General features: G+C 37.5%; 1 long non-coding RNA gene across 1 annotated transcript in view; it reads left to right on the plus strand.

The window, feature by feature from the left end:
* The first annotated feature begins 5,080 nt into the window (after positions 1–5,080).
* Positions 5,081–20,078, plus strand: part of LOC116070882 — a 23,212-nt gene continuing 8,214 nt past the window's right edge. Inside the window, exons 1-2 of the long non-coding RNA XR_004110613.1 lie at positions 5,081–5,172; positions 5,506–5,617. This is a non-coding gene — a long non-coding RNA (uncharacterized LOC116070882). The remainder of the gene's footprint in view (positions 5,173–5,505; positions 5,618–20,078) is intronic.

Genomic DNA, 20,078 nt, shown 5'->3' on the forward strand with positions numbered 1-20,078 from the left:
TGTGCAGGATTCATCACTGCCATCCTGCCTTCCAAATGAGTGCCTTTATGTCATTCCTCTAACAATAGCACAGAGGTGGAGTCCTGTAGGGTACTCAATGGGATCTCCTTGCAAATGGTTTCTTTAGGAGTCTCAGATATGATGTGGCAGCAATGTTAGCATCAGTTTAGAAGTTCAGTGATCTTGTAGGCTCAGGACTACATTCTTCAAAGCCATGCGTCCTACCTTGAACCTTGGACCTAATAGCAAAACTCCATTATCTCTTTTCACAGACATTTTGGAGCACAGTTTTTCTGATGTTGTATGATGGAGAAGGAGAAGGGGATAACAGGAACTGGCAAGGAGTAATGCACCTACTTGAGTCATGCTCTCTCTGTCACTCAGTCTAATCCCTCATGGGGATGTCACACCAGATGCTTTCCACAGGTGGAATTCATCATGAGTTCATATCCCAGTTATATTGAATTAGGATCTATTAGAGCAAAAGAAGTCTGTGGACTCAATTTACATTCTAACGTTGTTGCTGGCTATAGTGGTTTGGATGAGAAATATCTCCCAGACCCTTTGATCTTTGAATACTTGGTCCCAAGGTGGTAGCACTGTTTGGAGAAGTTGAGGGGGTGCACACTTTCTGGAGGAAGTACCCACTAGGGACTGGTTTTTTAGATTAAAAGCCTCATCCAACTTCTAGTTCACTCTCTCTGCTTTGTACTTGTGGTTGAGATGTGACCAGCAGCCATGTCTTCAGTCTTAAGTCATTGCATTTTATGACAACAATGGAAAACTCACCCACTGGCCCTGCTTAAGTCAAAGAACCAGTTAAGAAATGAATCTGCAGCACCAAGAAACTCCCTAGAAGATCAGAAGCAGGCAGAATATCAAATGGTCATTGGGGCTTAAAGCTGAGTCCAGTTTCACAGCTACACTGACCAATGTGTGTAATCTCAATTGGCAATTTTTTTAAAACAAATTCTTTATGCAGAAGACAGAATAAGTACATACATGTAACACACATGACTCAACATGTTAACATAGAATTAACAGTCAGTATCATTTGCTCTTTCATACTTCTGGAGGCTAGAATTTCAAGATTAAAGGTTCAGTATGGTCAGGTTCATATGAGAAACCCCCACTAGGTTGCAGCCTAGTGGGGGGTTCCTCATCATAACCCCACAGGGTAGAGGAGGGGTCAGATGGGTCTCTGGATATCCTAAATCTCACTCATGAACATTCTCTTCTGACCTGCATATCAACACAGACTCCCATCTTCTCTTGCAATCAACTAAGGATAAGGACTTTAACATGGGAACTCTAAGATAGATGTCAACATCTGATCCACAATAGCTAGTCGCAGTCTGTTCATACTCTGTCCCTCGGACCTGATCATCATGATTATCTCTCAGTCTGTCACACAGCATTTCTAAGATACCTTTCCTGCTTAGACTCTTTTCTTTTCCAGAAATTTATGTACATTTCCCATGTTTCCAGCGATTTAAGATCTACATCCTCTGAAATCTTTACACACTAAACCATGTCATCTATTTCCCATGGTGGGCACTAAAGTCAGAGCAGCACATAATCTGCATAAGCATCAATGTTGATACAGAGGCTTCTGCATTCTTGAACCCACCCAGCATTTAGTATAATATGGTGTTAGGCATATGGAGCACAGCAATAAGCCACATTAACTTTTAAAAATCATCTATATGAGGGGCTGGAAAGATAGCACAACAGTCTGTTCTTGTAGAGGACCCAGGTTTATTTCCCAAAATCTACATGATGGCTCTTAACTATCTATAACTCCAGTTATAGGACATCAGAAATTCTGTTCTGGACTCCCTGGACACCAGGCACATACATGGTTCATGTACATACTTGAGGCAAAAGATACATATACACAAATAAAAATAACACAATTTAAACCTTTAAAATCATTTTATTGGTTCTTTCCTGATATATAAAATTTTCATACTACTACAGGCTGTACAAATGTGGTATGTGATAAAATTATACCTTTAAACAGCTCCCAGTCTCACTGAGAAAGCAAGAAATACCAGAAGCCTTTTGATAATAGACAAATACTGAAGTGTCTGATCCTTGCAAATATGTCTTTAGACTTCTAGAAGAGTTTTATGAATTAAATTCACTTGGATTATTTGATAATTTTTTGTTTTTTGTTGTTGTTACTGGTTTGGTTAGTTGATTGGGTTGTTTTTTGGTTTTTGTTAGTTTGGGTTTTGTTTCGTTTTGTTTGTTTGTTTGTTTGTTTTGAGACAGGGTTTCTTTGTGCAACAGTTCTGGCAGTCATGAAACTCTCTCTGTAGACTGTGTTGGCCTTGAACTCAAAGATATCAAAATGCCTCTGTCTCCTCAGTGTTGTGATTAAAGGCCTATGCCACCACTACCCAGCTACACTTAGATATTTTCTATGGAGATAAAAATGCATGTGATTTATTTTAAAATATGAAAGTTAAGGAGGCTGTTTTCTAAAAGCAAAGAAGTTATATTTCATACACACACACATAAACACACACACACACACACATGCAAACAACACAAAAAACCCCAGAGCAATAACCCCCCCAAAACAAACTCATTCCCCTTGAATGGCTTTATTTTTACTAGCTCTACACATGGCTCAGAAGTCCCTCCATGAGTGAACTGCTAAAGAGTGTGACCCAAACCCACCATGAAATACTATTTAGCAATAAAATGAAATAGCCTGATACATGCAGCAACCTGGAGAAATTGCCTGAGGGGGGAAAAAGAAGAAACTATCCAGGCTATAGCCATGTTTTTCAGTTCCACCTCTGAAGTATTTTAGAAATGAGAAAGTCAAATCAATTTCACTACAATCGGGAACAAAACAAAGTTGTTCACCCTTTCCATACCTACTCAATATAGTACTTGATGTCTTAGCTAGAGCAGTAAGACAAATGAATGAGATCAAGGGGAAACAAATTGAAAGGAGACAATAAAATACTTTTATTTGCAGATGGTATGATAGTATACATAAGTGACTGAAAAATTACATCATGAAACTCCTACATCTCATAAACACTTTCAGCAAAGTAGCTGGATACAAAATTAACTCAGAAAAATCACTAGCCCCCAAGTCTGAAAACTATGACAAAAGGATGGAAAAAGAAACAAAGGAAACATCACATTTCACAAAATGTTCAAATACTATGATACATCTTGGATGATTCTAATTAAGCAAGTGAAAGACTTCTATGATAAGACTATAAGATGCAGAAGGAAGTAAAGAAGATTTCAGAAGATGAAAAGACCTCACCTGTGACTAGACCACTAGGATTAATATAATAAAAATGGCCATCCTTTCAAAAGCAATTTATATACAAAATAAAGTTCTCATCAGAATTCCAACACAGCACTTCCCAGATCTTGAAGGGACAATTTTCTGCTTCATATGATAACACAAAAAACTTGGGAATAGCTAAAACTATTCTGAAAAATAAAAGAACCATTGGAGGTATCACAGTTCCTTATTTAAAATGGCACTCCAGAGCTATAATAATAAAACCAGCATGGTATTGGCACAAAACAGACACCTTGACCAATGAAATTGAATTGAAAACTCACATTTAAACCTGCACACCTCTCAACACGTGATTTTGGTAAAAAAGCCAGAAATACACAGCAGCAAAAAGACAGCAAATGGTGCTGATTAAACTGGATGATTGACTGCACACATATACAAATATAGCCATATCTACCAGCCCACATAAAACTCAAGCCAGGAAGATTAAGGAGCTCAACATAAAACCAGATATACTGAACCTGATGGAAGAGAAAGTGGAAAATAGTCTTGAACTCATTGGCTATACAGAACACCAATAGCACAGGCAGTAGTATTAACAATTAATAAGTAGAACATAAAACTTCTATCAGGCAAAGGGCACTGTTATTTAGTCAAAGCAGTAGGCTACAAAGTGAGAAAAGACATTTTACCAGCTACACATCTGATAGGGGACTAAGATTCAAAATATATAAGGAACTCAAGAAACTAGATATCAAGAAAACAATTAGCCCAGATCTAAACAGAAAGTTCACAAAAGAGGAATCTCAAATTGCCAATAAGCAGTTAAAAAATGTTCAGTGGCCATAGACATTAGGTAAATACAAACCAAATCTCCTTTGAGATTTCATCTTATATCTATCAGAATGGTTATGTTCAGTAACACAAATGACAGGTCATGCTGGTAAGGACATGGATTAAGAGGAAGACTCATTCATTGCTGGTGGGAGTGCAACTTGTACAGCTACTGTGGAAATCAGTGTGTTGGTTCCCTCAGGAAGATCAGAACCAATCTATTTTATGATCCAACTGTGTGACTCTTGGGCATGTATACAAAGATGCTTTATCCTAACAGTGACACTTGCTCAACCATGTTTATGGTTGCTTAATCATAATAGAGTGAAATTGGAAGCAATGTAGATGTCACTCAACAGAAGAATGAATTTAAAAAATGTGGTACATTTATACAATGGAATATTACTCAGCCGTTAAAACACAAAAATTATAAAATTCAGAGGTAAATTGTTTTAACTAAGAAAAAAAAATCATCCTGGGTTAGGGGGCCTCGACAAAGAAAGAGAAATATAATATGCATTCACATATGTATGTTGTTAAGTTAATGATAACCAAGCTACAGTCAATAGAACCACAGAGGTTAGGTATAGTGTATGGGACTGTGATACAGATATATCATATTAGGAAAGAGAAATAGAACCGATAGTATATGGGAGTGGGTATTAGAATGGGAGGACCAATTGGAGACTGGGAAATAAGAATGGAACAACGGAGGGAATAAGGGGAGAGACAGCTAAAATTAAGGGATATTTGATGGATAGATGGAAATCTAACACACAAAAGCTTCCTAATAGTACACATATATGAAGGAGGTCTAAATGAAATCACCAAATAGCGGGGGAGGCAGAGCCTCAACTGCATATCTCTTATCACTAATTGAAGCTTCTAGTCCAGGGATTGGTTTACATCTAATTGAGTTGTTGGCCAAAAAGAATCCCATGGAAATCTCCAAACATTCCAGGCTGTTGCCAAGACTATAGGTTTCAGAAACTGACTGCAAGGCCTCAATGTTGAAGACAACACCTATGTAACTCATTGAACATGGAGAAGTCAAACAGGTACCTACCTGGAGCTTTCATGTCTACATTTTTACAGGAAGGTACTCCACAGACTACCAAAAGAAAATGTAAATACCAACCCAGCCAAAAAGCCTTTGGTCTACAATACTAGGACAATAGTAGTGCAGAGCTTGTGAGAATAACCAACCAGTATCTGATTTGACTTACAGCCTACTCCACAAGATGGAACCCATAACCAACACTGCTTGGGTGACTAAGAATCTGAGACTAGATAGACAAGGGACATAGGGTAAAATCAAATACTACTGTTCAAAAACAAACATAAAAGTAGCAATAAAAATGACTCTTAATGTCATTCTGCTATATTCATAGGTCAGTGCCTTTCTTGAACAAAGCCTTGCTCAGCTGTCATCAGAGAAGCTTCCTTTCCAGCTGATGGAAACAAGTACAGAGACTCACAACCAGATACACGGAACAGCCAGCTGTAAGAAAATGTCTTCTTCAAATCCCTCTCCTCAGGGATCAGGTAGCCCTGTGCAAGAGGAGATAGAGTATAAGACCAAAAAAAAAAAACAAAGCCCTCTAAATCAACATTATCAAAGCTCGTACGAACCTAGAGAGACTGAGGCAGCATGCACAGGACCTGCACAGGTCTGCACCAAGTCTTTTATGAATATATTATGGGTGCCACTGAGTGTTTTTATGGGATTCCTGATTCAGCAAATGGGGTAGTAGGTCCATGCCTCCTGTTCTTTTTCTTGGGCTTTTTTCCTATCTGTTTGTATGTTTGGTCCAATTTTGATCTGTTAGATTTAGTTTTATTTGTTTTATTCGATTATTATCCCTTAGAAGACTGTTTCTTTTCTACTGAGAGAAAGAAAGGGAGCAATCTGGATAGAATGGGACATGGGAAGGACCTGGAAGGAGAGACAGGTCAAACTATAATCAGGATGTATTATGTGAGTAACAAAAAACATCTATTTTCAATAAGAGAAGTGGGGGAGAAGGAAAAACAGAGACCCAATTAGTGGTTGAAAAGGCTTTGGATAAGAGACAGGAAAGAGAAGGGTGTGGTTATAACAGAACAGTCCAAGAATCTTTGTGTTGGTGGAACTGTTTATTCTGTATCTTGCCTGTGGTGGTGCATCCTCAAACCTGTATAGAATGAGGCACAACTATTCAGTGACACTAGCATATAAGCAAAACTGAGGGAATCTTACCAAATCTGTCAATTGCAGCAGTGTCTATTTTTTGGTTTTAATACTATATGACTGTTTAATAACATGTTACCATTGGTAAACCAAGGGCTGAAAACCATGTATGGTTTCTTATGACTACATGGGAATCTGTAATTATTTCAATAAAATTTCTACATGAAGTAGAGATGCAAAAAACATCATGGCCAATAAACATGGTAATGAAACTTCAACAGGTCCAAAGTCATATTTCAAAAGCTTTAGTTCTATTTAGTTCTATGTTTTTAATCTGCTGAACTACTTTGTCACATTTTATAAGCCAAAAGTTTGTACATATGAAGTAATAAATATGATAAAGAGTAGGCCATCCAATTATTCAAAGAAGATAACTTCATTTCATCAACATAATGGTGGCTAACAGTGGAGAAGCCCACTCCAATTCTGCTGTAAAGGTTAAAACATGTCTAGCATGCTGTGGTATCTTGAAATATACAGCACACCCTAAATTAGCACTCAGAATCCCTTATTTTCTCTATGTACACACATATGTGTAGGTGCATGTCCATGACTATGCATCTGCACATATCTGGAGGCAGGAGACACATAGGTGTCTTTCTCAGTCATTTCACTCTTCTTTTTTGAGATGGAGTTTCTCAGTTACTGACCTGGGGTTCACCTTTGGCTAGAGGGGCTGAACAACAGACCTCAAGGATCTTTCCATCTATGCTTCCCCAGTACTAGGATTAAATACACACGCAGCTGTAAGCAGCCTTTTTATGTAGAGCCTGGAGACCTGAATTCTATCTAGTCCTTATGCTTGTGCGACAAACACTTTACCAGCTGAGCCAACCTCTTAGCCCTTACTTAGTTCTTAAATAATGCTATGCCCAAGATGAATCTTGTGAGAAATACAGACTTCTAGGCTCACCCTTTGGATTCTGGAATTTTCTCATCTAATAAGAAATCCAGCAGAGTCTAACCTACCTGGAATTCGGTATCAGAGTGAACTCCTAAGCTTATTAACTAGCAAATTCTTTTGAGACTCACTGCTTTGTTCACCCCAGGGTCTAACTTTTGTTCTGATGACACAATGGATTTTATAGAAAGCTTGTTTCCATACGCAAAGGTCTGGGTCATGTTCCTTTATGGTTCTGGGTACAGAGAGAAGCCGGGGTTGTGTAAGAATAAAACTTCCCAGACCTCCTCCAATCACAACTCATCAAAGACCATTCTGCACAAGGGGATCAAAGCCTTTGAGGAGGAGAAGTTGAAAGACTCTTCTGTTGTAATGCTGGGGCAGAGGTGCTTGGATATAAATGAGTCCTAAATGTGGGTACGGGGACCCTGCAATGTAGCAATGTAAACACAGATGTCGGCCCTTTCATCCCCACTGTGTAAACATACCAGCTGCCAGAGGAAGGGAGAGAAACCCTTCAGAATTGCCTGCATTTTTTGCCATCTAGAGCATAAAAATTGGCTTCACGCTTGAATTTGCACCAGCAACGCAAAGCACTGTTGACCAGAGGAGGGGCTGAACGATGAAACCAGACATCCTCTGACTGAGTAGCTTTTCTTTCTAGGACACATCCTGATCTTACCATTCTCTAGCACATGTGTCTGTCTCAGAAGAAAATGGATATGGTGGGCAGCACCCTGTGGCAAAATCACCTCACTCATGGAGAACTCCTCACAATCGAGCATCCATCTGCTTAGAGGGTGTGCACACCAAGAGATTTGTGACTGAGATTTATACTCCTGATTTATCCAGATTTGAGGAAAATAGAAGATTCAAGCTCTTCTGAATTTTAAAAAGAAAACTAAATGGTTTCCAGTACAAAAGGATATGATTATTCCAATCCATGAATACTTGGAAGACCAAAACTGACTTAGCAGACCCAAACCACATCAGACTTTCTTTCACACTATTAATTTTTTTTTTCAGAAAAAGAAACCATGAAAGGGACTATTTCTAAAAAGTAAATTAAATGTGCAAAAATGTAATGGGAAATGTATTTCTAAACAAAACATTTCAGTCCATGGAGAAATGTGTCTTCAATTACATCTCAGGCTAGCATACAAACTTGCACATGTGAGCCAGTCCCAACATTTCTACAGAGCCTTGGCTTCAAATGGGCCAAAGAGTAGTAACAGAAGCCATTAGTTTTATTAGTGAAGAAATTTTTCTCAAAATACTATAATAATCAAATATATTCAAGCAGTGGGTATACTTTGTTGTTCTATATTGACAACATACATCACCACCAAAGAACAAAGTGAATCAGAAACTGCCAAGCAGTTCTTGACACATTCTGTGTCAAGAGGACCCAGAAAAGTTAGGATGATGTAGTCTGGGCTCTCTGATGGAGAAGCCACAGAGTGCCAGAATCTTCGCTTGTTTACTATACACTGCTGAATGAGGACAGAGTGCAGGGTAGCTGCATACATTGGAGCAAGGAGGCAGGGTTATTATATATACCTGATTAAGTAAGTAGGGTCGTTGGAGATAGCTGAACAAGGATGCAGGGTTAGTTAATTGGCAGAAGTAGTGTATGGAGAAGAGCAGTCTTCAGGCCCTAAGCACAGTGGTGGAGAAAGCAATGCTGGTGTTCTCTGTACATGCTCTTTAGACCAGAGGAAGGCATTGACATCATTCTGAGCTTCACCTGAGAAAGGCTTTGCTACTCTTATTGGTGTCCTAGATATGGCTGAGTTCATGTCAATAACACACATTTAATCAAGGCACCACTTGCTTCTTACAATAGAGTATCTAAACAGCATTAAAATGAGAAAGGGGAGGACTCAGCAGCCTTAAAAAAAAAACCCAAGTCAGGAATCATTTAGTGGACCTTCAGCTTTAGGCTTTTCCCATAGAATGTATAAAGTGGTTACTTCCCTTTTCTTCATGTCTCAGATATCTGTCTTTTCCGGTTGTTCAATTGTCACGAAATTCTTGTTTGCAAGTGTATGCATTATTCAAATAATGTGAAATGCCTGTTAATGAGGTTCCACCCACTTGGCCCACACTTCTGCTTTCTGCCAAGCTACTAGGATGGACCAGTTAAGGGATCCCTAAATCCTCTGTAGTTTCCCTAGCTCCTAGCATGGATAGGTAAGTGGTCCCTAGGCCATCATCTCCAAGTCCACACTTCCAATCAAACTAACTCCATATGTGAAACTCTCACCACAAAATAAATAAAGAAAATTCACGACAACATGTTTCCTCTAAACAGGAATAATTCCATAATAATGCACACCCATGAAAACCTTACAAAACTTTCACATATAGAATATATGACTAGAGAGATGGCTCCCTGTTTATGATCACTTTATACTTTTTTTCAGAGGACCTGGATTTGATTCCCGGCACCCACATGGCAGTTAACAACTATCTATAACTCTAGCTGCAGGGGATTCAATGCCCCTTTTCTGACTTCATCAGGTGTTTGTTAGCAATGTGTGTACATAATACACTCCTTCACATGTGCATAGAAAATAAATACCTGTGGTGGTTTGAATATGCTTGTCCCATAGGGAGTGGCACTGTTAGGTGTGGTCTCGTTGGAAGGAGTATGTCACTGCGGTGGTGGGGTTTGAAGTCTTCTACTGGCTGCCTTCCAATAAAGATGTAGAACTCTCATTTCCTTCTCCAGCACCATGTCTGCCTGGATGCTGCCATGCTTCCTGCCTTAATGATAATGGACTGAATCTCTGAACCTATATGTGAATCCCAATTAAATGTTGTCCTGTATAAGAGTTGCCTTGTTCATAGTGTCTCTTCACAGCAGTGGAAACCCTAAGACAATATCTAAGAAAAGGATTATAAGTATGGCCAAACAGCACAAAGAAGATAAAAGCAAAGTGATAAATGAAATAAGAAAGTCAATATAAGATAAAAATAAAATTCAATAAAGATATAGATTTGCTGAAGAAAACCTCAACTGAAATGAAACTGAAAATTAAACTCTAAATAAGTTAAATAAACCCTCACTGGAAAGATTCATGATCAGAAAGGATTACGTGGGAAACAGAGTTTTATGACTGGAAGAGAGATAGAGAAATTGGTTCACTCAGTAGGTTAAGAATGAATTTATAATTAAAGCATGGAAGAGCTTTGGTATATGTTGAAAAGACCTAACCTTCATATTATGGATACAGAAAAAGGAGAGAGATGTCATACTGAAGGTAGAGTGAATATTTTCAATGAAGTAAAAGAAGAAATATTTCTACATGTACATAAAGAAATATCCATCAAGCCACAAGAGGCATACAGAACACCAGAAAAGAAACTTTCTACAAAATATAATTAAAATATTAAAAACTGAATAAAGGGCACTGAACTCTGAATGAGAGAAAGGCCAAGCCACTTCTAAAAGCAATCCCACTAGAATAAGACCTGATCATTTAGAAGCATTTAAAGCCTGAAAGGTCTGGAAAAGTTTATTCCAAACTCTGAAAGATTATAACTCTCAGCCATGGCCATCATACCCAACAAAACTATCTGTTAGAATTGGAGGAGAAATAAAATAGATTTAAGGATGTTATGGCTGCCAAACCAGCTCTCCACAAAGTTCTGGAGGGAACATTTCACTCTTAAAAGAAGCATAAACATAGCCAAGAGGTCACAGGGACAAAACAATCCAGGACAACCAAAAGAGGTCAAAGACGACAAGACAGAGTCAACAAAAAGTTAGGAATTAACCCATATTTTAAATAACAACTTAACATTAATGACCTCTATTTCTAAAAATAAAAAGACAGATTTAGCAGATTGGACTAGATTACAATATTCATTCTTGCTGCCTCCAAGAAATATACCTTACTATTAATAATAGGCACTAACTTCAGCTAAAATAGTACAAAAGTTACCACAAGCAAATGGGTAATTAAGCAGGTGTAGCTATTTAAATTTCTGACAAAATAGATTCTAAATAAAACTAGTCAAAAGTGATATGAAAGGTAGCTTCATACTCCTCAACAAAACAATACACCAAGAGTATAGTATAATTCTAAAAGAGATACTCACAAAACACTCCCCATTTCACTAAAATATATTCGATAAAAAAAAAACAGATTAATTTCCAAAACAGTGCTAATAAGTAACTTCAATAACCAGCACTCACCAATAGACAGATCACCTGGACAAGAACTAAATTCAGAAATCATGGAGCTAAGGACACTATGAATCACACAGACCTAGGAGACATCTAAAGTATATTCCACCAAAACACTAAAGGTAACACTTTCTTAGCAGCACTCTATGGAACTTCCAAAGGTCCATACTCAAAGCAAGTCTCAACTAGTACAAATATATAAAACAATGGACTAGAATAGAGGACCCACCAATAAATCCACATAGCTACAGGCATCTAATTTGGACAAAGCTGTTAAAAGAATATGTTTAGAAAAGAACAGCATCTTTAATTAATAGTTCTGGAAAAACCCGAATTCTACGTGTTGAAGAATAAAATTAGACATCTTTCTATCACTCTACACAAAAAAAAATTTAAAATGGATCAACCTGTGATGATATAAGAAATGAAACTTCTAGAGAAAACATAGATAAAACATTTTAAGATATAGACACAAACAAGGAGTTCCAAAAAGAATTATAATAACACAGGAAATAATCTGGGGAGATGACTACTGGGATTATATCAAATTGAAAAGTTTCCTTACAATCTATCACCAGAGAGGAGCGAATGACTGCAGAATGGGAAAGTCTTGGCCCTTTGCATATCAGACATAAGTCTAAGATAAAACATGTACACATGGAATGTGTGTGTGCATGTGTATGTATGTGTGTATGTGTGTAACAATGACAAAAAAGAAAGACTGTGAGTCTTAGAGAAATCAGGGAAGAAGATCTGAGATTGGAGAAAGACAGAATGAGATGAAATCATGTAAATAAAATAGAAATGTGTAATAAAAATAATTCAAAAAGCAAACAAATGGAAGTATTATAAAAGGAAAGGCAATCTCAAAAGGATAAATACCACATTTTATTTTGTTTTTAAAAATTGTATATGAGGTGTGTGTGTGTATCCAAGTGTACATGTATGTTAAGCCATGAAACTTGAAAGCATATCATGAGAATTACGAATGACAGCTTAAGGATTAGGGAGAAAGGAGAAAGAAATAAAAATCCTTTGGCAGAAAAGTAGGTAAGATAAGCAGCTGCATGGCGAAGGACTGAGGGAAAAGCATGTATTAGAACAGGCACAATGACACATATGCATGAAAAAGTTGTAAAGCATGGATTGCAACAGGTGTAATGACACATATTCATGAAAATGCCGTAATGAAACTCATTTCTCTGAATGTTGTGTGAGAATTCAAAGCAAATAATTTTTTTTAAAAAGAAAGAAACCAGTTGATGGGATACAACTTTCTGAAGTTACCTCCTGTAACCTAGCCAAAAAAGCATAGAGGAACAAAAAGCTAGAACAAAAAGCGTAGAGGAACATACATGGTTTTTGAATGGGGCCTAGACAGAGCACAAGTACTTATGGCCATTGGCTATAATCTATTAACCAGTACAAGTAGGAATTAGTCTCTGGCAAGAACCTCTAGGGTTTGAGTGCCCCCCGCCCCCGCTGCCCTCCAGCCCTGTTTCTGTCTTTTTCTACATGTACACAGGATTTCAGAGTATCTGCTTCACAAAGTTTTCTCTGCCTTCTACATCTTAGTTTCTCTTTCTGTGTTACATTCTAACCACAAATTTTTGGCACATATTACAAAGAGTTTAGCTAAAGCCATCCAGTTTAGATTGTAATCTTGATTGTTTATTATTGTTATAAACTTTTATATGTCAAGTCAATAAGGCTACTTGTTTAAAGTTTTGAGTACCCAATATACTTCACCATGTTTGTTACATTTAACATAGTAACTATGGTTCTAAATAATCCTGATTTAGAAAGTATTGGTTATCTGGTTAAGCTAAATCTCTTTTCTTTCAGCACTTACTCTGGTCCCTTATTTCTTCAAGTATTTTGTACTATGGGTTAAAAGCAAGCTCCCGAGGTGGGAACTGAGCTTCCCTTTCCTAGACGCCTGTAAGCTCAACCCCCTGAAGCTCTTTGAAGCCAACATTACATCTCTGGTTTTGGTTTTGGTTTAGATCACCTAAGTTGTGTCTGTTCAGGATTCTAAGATAATGAGGTATTACTTTAAATTATTATTTCTTGAGGGCAATCTTTGTCTTCTATTTAAACCTGGGATTCTTCACTTACAGTCTCTTGAAGGAAAGGCACAGAGGTCATGCGTGTTCATCTTCAGAGCACTTTCACACTCTAGGATGACTCTGGTACCTACTGTGTGTGTGTGTGTTTGTGTGTATGTGTGTGTGTTTATGACATTTTTTTTCCTCAGAAAATTTCCTAGCCCATAATTTCCTGTATATTACTCTTTGTTAAAAAGTGTTCTCCTCCTAATGTTTACCACACAACATTGCTGTTTCCAATTTGTCCATTCCTAGTTTTGAGAGAGGAAGTCTCATGCATGTCTCATTATTCTCCATACCCCCAGTGATGACGGGAATGGTTTCTGATGAGTAAGCAAATTAAATATTCACTGAATTAATGAACAATTACCTAAATTTACTTCTTCCTTGTTTGCTTTATGTTTCTTTGAGTGGCTCTTACATATTTCCTGGCATTGATTGATTGACTCACACTGACTCAATTTTAGTCTGGTTAAGCATTAAGATGTTTAACGTTATGATAGCATAATCGAAATGAACCTGGTACATATCAAATAAGTGAAAATATGCTTAGTTTGTACTTACATCATCAACTTGCCCTAAATCATAGCAAAATTAAATTAGTCAGATATTTTAGAAGAATGTAGAAAAAACAAAATCTAGTACTCCTTTACCCACTAAATCTCTATTCCATTGTTCATTAGAGGCCCCAGGAACAAGTTCCCCATGCTGGAATGGTGGATACCCTTCGGTGTGGCCAGCAGTCTTTGAAGGATATACAATCAGTTTTCACCTAGCACAGTGGGCAAGGGTTGTTGCCATTTTCTGTCTTCTTTGTATCTTGTTCCCATTCACCTAGGCCTTCAGTTTCCTCTTCAGTCAGTGTAACACATGGTTAGGAAAGATCCAGGCAGCCATTTCTATTGTCTTCTGGAGAACACTGTTTACAGAGCCTTACAGGCCACACTGTTCTGATTAAACACTTAATTAGGCATAATAAAAATATTGCCAGTTTTAAATAATTGATTTACTCATTAGTTTGCTATGCTAATGACAGAGCCTTGTGAATAGGAAATGGGATAAAATTTAGCCTCTGAGAAAAATGGTTGAAATTAGATTTTTGTACTAAGATTTCTCAGAGCAAATTACCAGCTTCCAATAGATAGGAGCCATCTTCCCACTATTTAGTTCACTGCTTGGCTAGCCTTGAAGTGGCACAGCTGTTTACCAATAGAAACACTCACGTTTGACCTGCCTGTGTATTTACTTGGGAAATTGCTGTAGACCAGGAGACTTAAAGAGTCCTACCCTCAGAGCAGGATGGTCTATGTCTAGATTGCACCTCTACTTCCTCCCTTGAACAAATGAAATGCTTAGTATATGTACATTTCATTTAACATTCCCCTTTATAGTATAGACTTTTAAGTACACAATAGTCCAGTGAATCATGAAACATCCCATACCCAGTTTTCTCAAGCAAAATTCTAGTTTTAGACATGTCCTTCTCACATATTTTGAATCAAATCACACAGGATATCATTTCATATGTAAGTATTTTACTATATGTTCCTGGAATAAAATGAATCTTTAAAAACATAACTTAAAATGATCACAGCTTAAACATTTATAATATTCAATAAATAATAACCTAATTTGTAGTCCTGGTTTACATGAGCAATTGTCTCACAAACTTTAAATGTATTAAAATTTGTTGTTTGAATTAGAGTGCAAATGACACCCAAAAATTCAGTTTGCTTTCAGTTCCTTCAATTCTCTTTTGATCAGAGGACTTCCCTTATATACAATGTTTCTTAGCAACTAGGAGCTATGCCTTCTATAACAGTTAAAGCCTAGATGTTGGTGACTCTATCCTTGTGAGATCTGAATCTAGAAACATCATGAGATTCCATTACTGATAGCATTTTGAATCATAAGTCGAAGAAAATGTATTATATATTCCCAAGGTCTTATACACATATATTCAAACATCCATGAAAAGTTCAAAGCTGTGCCAGGTTCTCCTGGATTTATAATAAGGAAACAATCACAAGCTAAATGAAAAGTGTTCATATGGCCAGGAGTTTTTCCAAGCTGGTACACGTTTACTTTTCTAGTTTAAACATTACAAGTTGTATGTGCATGGGTCCACAAGCATAGGCACCATTGTGTCCTTGGCAAGAACTGTAGATATATTTCTGCATTATTTTAAACAAAGCAGTGGACCACATTTCTGAATCCTCATCAATAATTATTCTTATCTGTTTCCCTACCCATTTGCCTACCGAAGCCCCACCTTCCTCTTGCTGCTTCATCAACAAAAGCTCCTGTTCAGCTCCATGATTCTGAGTTAGTCTTTGAGGTAACAACTGTTAAAAATGTCTTTTAAAATGCTGTGTTTATTCATATATGTCAATGTGTATATGTATGGAGCTGAGGGTACGCATGTCCACCATATATATGCAGTATAGATCCCCGCAGACACCAGATACTGAAGTCACAGAGGATTGTGATCCACTCAGTGTGGTGCTGGGAACTGGACTTGGGTCCTCTGCAAGAGCAGCAAGTGTTCTTAACTTCATCTCCATCAGTCAGTGACAGTGTGTTTTAAAGGTAAACTGGAAAATTTAGTTCTACACCCAACCAATACTACTAATTCTAACGGAACAACCATGGTGACTTTTTCTTGCATTGTATAATGGCTTAATAAATATGTCTCTTTAGTGAAACATCAACAAAGCTGTAAAGTGATGTTAATTGGACATGACTGGACTCTTAGATCATGTTGTAGTTGAGTAAGAAGATGCATGGAGGGGCAAAGCACAGAAAATGAACGCTTCCTCCACAGATTTTCTTCCAGTTTTACTTTCCTAAGCTTGGCTACTGGACAGATGAGAGCAGATGCTTTGCTCTACCTTGAATTAGAATATCAGTGGCATATCTATAACAACAATTAAGAGATGTTGATAATACATTTATACATCTAAACTCCATAAGTATGTTTGTGTGTGTGTGTATGTGTGTGCACATACACACGAACATGTACGTGAACACACAACACTTGTTTTTCATGAAAGACTGCCATTTTACTCTTAAGCTTGGCAAATTTGAAGGCACAAAGCCAAGTATGCTCTTAGTTTCAACTTGTAGAGGCTTGAGCTAACATGATGCCTGGAAAGCAAATGCAGTGACCTTTAAAAGAATCAAGAAGCAGCTATTTCCAGTATATTACTAAATGCTACATTTTAAAGGTTCTAACCTTATTCGATATAACTGTATAATATCAGAAAACCCTTCTGAGGGAAGGGTCTGCATTTGTCGCACAGTACAAGTCACTTATAGAAGAGATGGGAAAAGTTATTACTTTCCAACTTGCACACAGCAAAGTTCAACACAGATTCTTTGTGGTTTGCTGCATTAAATGAAGTTTAAAGATTGTTTGAAGAATTGGAAGCTTCTTGACCTAAAAAAAATTATAAAGCTTTCCACAAATAACAACAGCTATATTGTTGTGCAGAGCATTTCATGATGCTACTATACACACTGTTCCTCACACAGTCCGTGTCAGCCAGGAAAAGTGACCCTGGGTGAGCTTGTGATAATAATTCAATTCATTCTTCCAGTTGATTAATAATAATAATTGATCTATACATAATCAAACACACAGAATATAACACAAAGAATAAAAATAAAGAAGTGATATATGAAAGATAATTTTCATTAGAAGAAGCATAAAATAATTTTGAACTTCATGGCCATGTATTTTCACTATTGGGCTAATTTATAAAGGCAACAACAACAATAACAGTGAGTCTGTAAAGGGAATGTTTTAACATTTACTACATTTCCCCAGATTGCAAACAGAGAGAGAGAGAGAGAGAGAGAGAGAGAGAGAGAGAGAGAGACAGAGACAGAGACAGAGACAGAGACAGAGACAGAGACAAAGAGACAGACAAAAACACAGAGATAGTCAGAGACACACAAAGAGATAGACACAAAGAAGCAGAAAGAGACAGAGACACACAAAATCCTGACTGTGATAATGCTAGTAATACAGTGTTTTAATATTATATCATAGCAAACACAGCATATTGTGCTTGCTAGAAGGTGGGACCAGATTGGCCTCAGGTGTTTAGTCCAGACTACTGCTTTTGAGAGAGAATTGCACTTTTTAATAGTGTTTGTAGGGGATGTTGGAAAGTACATGTGCTATTTGGTCTGTTTTGATCTAAGAAACCCAGAGCTGTCTGTGGCAAGCAGTTGAATTTGGGAGGCTCTGACTTGCTCAGGACGAACTAGGCCAGTGGTTTTCACACTGCTTGGAAGTGTCCTAAAGGTTGCCTCAGTAGTTCTTAGGGAGATGAGGGAGTGGAGGCTTGCACAGTTTGCCCTCAGTCAGAACAGCTTCCCTTGTAGTATGTTATGTATCAGGGTTCAGGATAAGATTTTATTTGTGGTAAGGGTTTTGCTGCTGTAAAGCGTTAGGAAACCACTGACTAGACCACCAGCTCCATCTGGAGCCTGTGTTCCTCTATGTTCAGGGAAGACTCTTTGCTATATCCTTCCCATGGGACTCCTACCCAAGCTAGCATTCCTGGGAGCCTTTAGCAAACAGGAGCAGCAGGAACCAGGGTCAGACTACCAACATGCTCTGCTCTCAAGCCTTCAGACAGGTGGAAGGAGAAGCTGGGTTATGATAGGGTAAAGTGATGGTCTTGATCTGCATTCACAGAAGCATAGCTTAGATGGGACCATAGTGGGGAGTTGTCACCTGTTCTGAATTTCATTTTAAGAGCCAGTGGAAACTCAGGGACTCTTCTGTCACGTAAAACCAGGATGTCTTTCAGAGCCAATATAGTTCCTTGGAGTTAGCTATTGGCCAAGAAGGCTGAGTATAGCTCCCAACTTTTAAATCCATTTCATTTTTTAAAGGAGGGAAGTGGTTATAACTTTTCAGATGTGAAATAGGTAGAGAGGATGTTCTTGTTCCCCAAAGCTCAAAGGGAGAAATAGGGACTTTGCTAAGCTCAAGGCAAAATCAGAAGGCAACGCAGTCCTGAAATTATCAATCCTAGCCCCACTTACACTAGGGCATGCATATACTATTTTACTTTCTTAAGTCATAAACAGTAGGAGAACCGATTTGGTTCATTTAGAAGAGAAAAAGCTCTATAATTATAAATATATAGTCCTGAATTTTTATTTAATAATTTATAAATGCTAAGGTACTTTTACTTTTATTTTGGGGATAATATGTAAGATTCATATTAAAAATATAAATATATAAATATCAGATTTTTAATGAGAAAAAGATCTTTTGAGCAGGTCAATGCAGCAAATGCTTTTCTCACTTTGACCGCACAACCCACATTCATATAAGAAGTAAGTTGCCAACTGTCTCACGGGTGTAGCACTTGTAAATCAGTCACAATGGAGCATCAGATGGGCCCCTTCATAGTCACAGGTGTCTCTCGTTTACCTTTATGCAAACTCAAAACAGTTGCAAATCATATTGCTTATCTATGAATCACGCTGTATACATTCTACTGATTACTTTAGATAACTAGACTTTTGTGGTGTGCTGGATTTTTTGTTTGTTTTAAAGGTAGACTGGAAAATCTATTTCAACCTAGTTAGCATAAAATTGGCTCTGGGTGTTAATTAGTTTTCCATACTCAGAATAGAAAGACTAAGCCCACAAGCAGAAGACAACTATGTGATACTTTTGATATCCTGAGTTTTCCAGCTAGACCGAATATTATGGAGGACTCTACTGAGGTCAGAAAAAACAATTGTGTAAAGGTTTTGAAACCTTCGCTTATAAACCAAAGCTCCAGGTGAAGAAACTAATACATACACTGAACAATATATAAGGACTTGGAAGAGAATCAAACAGTCAAAGGTAGCATGCACGCTGAATTGGAATATGAGTTCAGTTTTAAAAGACAAAAAGGAAAAGCTGGGAATCTCAGCAGAGAAACAAAAATCTTTAATTGAGAAGCTTAAAGGAAAAGGTCATACCAATGTCTCCCTTGTGACTTGAGAATACCACAGTTCCAAAAGGTCCCAGACTGTGTGACATGAAACCTAAGCTCTATCAGCAAGGGTTATCTGCCAATAGAACAAAGTACTGAAGAGTGTTTCAGGCTATTCTTGTTGAGAGTCTCTAGAATGAAACAGAATGTATGCTGATTTTCAATGTGACCCAGCATCATAGGAAGTCAATGCCATGTTTTGTACTGTTCATATGGTATATTTCCTGCTTCCTGAGAAATGAAAAGATGAATCTGGGAAAGCTGAAGCCAGGGAAGTCCCCCATATGGTCTTAAACCATCTGTGCTTAGACTTAGCATCTTTTCTGCAGCCACCACTATTTTCTCCCATAGTCTTTAAAGCAAATTTTGTGTATAGGTGGTTTGTGTTTAAAAACAAGTCAACAAAGGTAATCAAAAGCAATTGTATTAATGAAGATACACAACAAGTTTCAAGTTCCTTCTAATATTCTCTATATTAGCCATGATTCTCTAGAGAATCGGAATATGTATATATATATA

This window comes from Mastomys coucha, unplaced genomic scaffold (assembly GCF_008632895.1).
Source record: "Mastomys coucha isolate ucsf_1 unplaced genomic scaffold, UCSF_Mcou_1 pScaffold22, whole genome shotgun sequence".
Taxonomy (NCBI): domain Eukaryota; kingdom Metazoa; phylum Chordata; class Mammalia; order Rodentia; family Muridae; genus Mastomys; species Mastomys coucha.